Below are 3,794 nucleotides of genomic sequence, written 5' to 3'. Positions count from 1 at the left end.
TGTATGGATGTGAGAGTTGGACTGTGAAGAAAGCTGAGCGCCGAAGAATTGATGCTTTTGAAGTGTGGTGTTGGAGAAGACTCTTGAGAGTCCCTTGGACTGCAAGGAGATCCAACCAGTCCATTCTGAAGGAGATCAGCCCTGGGATTTCTTTGGAAGGAATGATGCTGAAGCTGAAACTCCAGTACTTTGGCCACTTCATGCGAAGCGTTGATTCACTGGAAAAGACTCTGATGCTGGGAGGGATTTGGGGCAGGAGGAGAAGGGGATGACAGAGGATGAGATGGCTGGATGGCATCACCGACTCGATGGACGTGAGTTTGAGTGAACTCCGGGAGTTGGTGATGGACAAGGAAGGCCTGGCATGCTGTAGTTCATGGGGTTGCAAAGAGTTGGACATGACTGAGTGACTGAACTGAACTGAACTGAACTGACAAAATCCTTTCATGGCCCTTCTGCCATCTACCTGTTCATACCCTCTGCTTTTGACCAAGACAGAAACAGGGTGACGGCTCTGTCTGACTCTCTCCTTCCAAGTGTCACCAGCCCCAGTATGGAAAGGTTCTGAGTTGTCTAAAATTGTTGTGAATAGAAAATTCCCATTCTTGCTTCAGGTTGTAGAACTCCTAACCAGTCCACAGAGCCCCAAGTCCTGTAGCCCCAGCATTTGCTTCTGTGAATATGCTCTAAGCACTTTACTTGTAAAACTTCTGTTGTCCAAGAGGAGCAGATCCTGCACCTGCCATGCCAGGCTGTCACACTTGGTTCTCCTGATACAGTTTTGTTGAGGAAACATATATTTGAGACACTAACCAACTGTGCAAATAGACAAGATATAAGACTCTGACGTCTGTATATGAAACTCTCCCACCACAAGGATGGTTGAGTTTAGGTTAATTCACACAGAAAAACTAAACAGAAAGAGTAGTATAGATTTCATGCCGAATTGAAGCCTTGGAGCCTCAGAAGTCCATATATATATATATATATATATACACACACACACACACACATATATGTCACTCAATCATGTCTAACTCTTGTGCAACCCCATGGACTGTAGCCCACCAAGGTCTTCTGTCCATGGGATTCTCCAGGCAAGAATACTGGAGTGGGTTGCCATTTCCTTCTCCAGGGGATCTTCCCGACCCCGGGATCAAACCCAGGTCTCCCGCATAGCAGGCAGATTCTTTACAGGCTGAGCCACCAGGGATCCCCAAAAGACCCTGGGGATAGTTAATAGATTAAGTGGTACAGCCAGCATACCCCTTCAAGATTGTAAAGTTGTGAACAGAGTGAGCATCTTTGAAAGATAAATTCTGTCTGATTGAGGAAACTATGCCATGGAGTAATTGGGAGTGGCTCATCTTTATGTGGAAGCACACAGGAGGGATGCCTCTTGCTAAATAATGTCACAGCTACATGTGGTTCAGAGTTCAGAGAACTTAGGGAGGCCAGGCCAGATTCATCTACAAACTTCAGCCTTTACTCTCTTAAGAATGAGTTAGTCCTGCAGAAAACAAAGGGGAAAGTGAGGGGGCAGGGATAATTAGGAGTATGGGATTAAGAGACACAAACTACTATATATAAATTATATAGGGACTTCCCTATATAAGTCCAGTGGTCCAGTGGTTAAGACTCCCAGCTTCTACTTCATCAGGCATGGGTTTGGTCCCTAGCAAAGAACCAAGATCCTGCATGCTGTGCAGCACATCCAATAAATAAATAAATAAAAGATAAGCAACTAAGAATTTACTATATGACCCAGGGAACTATACTCAGTTATCTTGTAACAGTTTCTAATGGAAAATAATCTGGAAAAAAATATGTATATATAAAACAAAATCACTCTGAACACCTGAAACTAACAAAATATTGTAGATCAACTATTGCTGTTGTTCAGTCACTACGTTGTGTCCGACTCTTTGCGGCCTCATGGACTGCAGCATGCCAGGTTTCCCTGTCCTTCACTATCTCCTGGAGTTTGCTCAAACTTATGTCCATCGAGTCACTGATGCCATCCAACCATCTCATCCTCTGTTGTCCCCCTCTCCTGCCTTCAATCTTTCCCAGCATCAGGGTCTTTTGCAATGAGTCAGCTCTTCGCATCAGGTGGCCAAAGTATTGGAGCTTCAGCTTCAGCATCAGTCCTTCCAATGAGTATTTAGGGTTAATTTCCTTTACGATTGACTGGTTTGACCTCATTGCTGTCTACTATACTTCAATTTAAAAAGAAAAAGTGTCGGAAACTGCGTTAGGCATTACTGACAAAATGGAGGCACAGCCCCAACCCCCTCTCCTCATCTCGTAGGCACGGCCCCAGATGAAGGAGTTAGGCCTTGTGATTCTGACTTGTTCTTTCCTTTCTTCGGTTGAGTTGGCTGGAAAGAATGTTAAGGTGCTTGAGAGAAGCATGAGAAAGCACAAAGCCTTCTACAGTTGTGCCCAGAAAATAATCTATAAAATAATCATTGACATTTGTTCAAGGATCTTTACAAAGAATGTCCCAGGATGAGCACGTAGGCCGCAGCTTGAGGCCATGGGAAGGATTATTATCTGAGACCTGTTTGTGAGGGGAATGTTCATGGCAAAAGAAGTTTGCTGAGTTTAGGGTTTAGGATAATTAAGAATAGCTAGAAACCTTTTTAGGAGATAATGACCTTAAAGATGCTAGGGGCAAACAGGATTTAGAAAGATAAGAAATAAACTGAGGAATGTATCATGAGTTACAATGTAATCACAAGTTAAGTACAGTAAATCTGGGTAGGGGAGACTAAAAACATCAAACCTCTGACCTAATGCTTTCGTCAAAGTATAAAAGAGAACCTGAAGCTTGAAATAAACATGTAGTCCCGTACTTTGAGTCAGGGGCTACATCAAGATGTAGTTCCGTACTATGAGTCAGAGGCTACATCATCATCGCCAACACTGTCCATCTCTTCAGGTTGAATCCCTGGCTGCTGGAGCTGGACTCCAGCAAAAAAGAATGAGATAGTCTTGCAAAGAATGCTCTGAATGACTCAGAAAGGGAAAGGGCTTTGCCAGAAGCTGATACTGGTGTTGCAGAGTACAGGTGTGCAGACCTCACAAAGAAAATGTCTAGGAACTTTCCCACTCTCTTAGCCCACTTACAAAAGAGTCGTGAGAGGGGGAGCGTCTTGGAGGCTTTCTTTAAACAAAACAGTGCTGTGAACTCCAGTCCTCTGCCCCTAAACCCAGGGCCAGACGCTGAGGAGGGAGAAGAAACCTCTAAGAGCGAGGAGACTGGAGTGGCAGGAGGAGGGCACGAACCACAGCCCTCCGTTCTGATCCTGTGTTCTCCATCATGGTGACCCCACCCGGGAAGGAAAGTCCAATGGCAAAACCAGCAGAAGTTTTGACTGTTCACAGGACTGAATTTTCTGATTAATAAATTGAAACTCATTTTGTCACCTAAAAGTTTGTATGCCTTCCCAAGTGGCTCAATTGGTAAAGAATCTGCCTGCAATACAGGAAACTCAAGTTCAATCCCTGGGTTGGGAAGATCCCTGGAGAAGGAAATGGCAGCCCACTCCAGTACTCTTGCCTGGAGAATTCCATTGACAGAGGAGCAGGGTAGGCTACAGTCCATGGGATCTCAGAGTCCGACCGACTTGTGACTAAGTTTCACTTTCACTTTCAATGGTCTGTAAGACTGATGTTCATTGAGAGTGACCAGAAATGTCCAACCTGACAGTTTCTGCTTTTTATTATTTACTATTAAGCATTTTTTTCCTGATTTTTATTTATTTTTTTTTATTTTATTTATTTATTAT

The sequence above is a fragment of the Bison bison genome, unplaced genomic scaffold (assembly GCF_000754665.1).
Source record: "Bison bison bison isolate TAMUID 2011002044 unplaced genomic scaffold, Bison_UMD1.0 scf7180017864461, whole genome shotgun sequence".
Classification (NCBI taxonomy): Eukaryota; Metazoa; Chordata; class Mammalia; order Artiodactyla; family Bovidae; genus Bison; species Bison bison.
The sequence above is the reverse complement of the archived record's forward strand: the minus strand, read 5'-3'. Positions refer to the sequence as shown.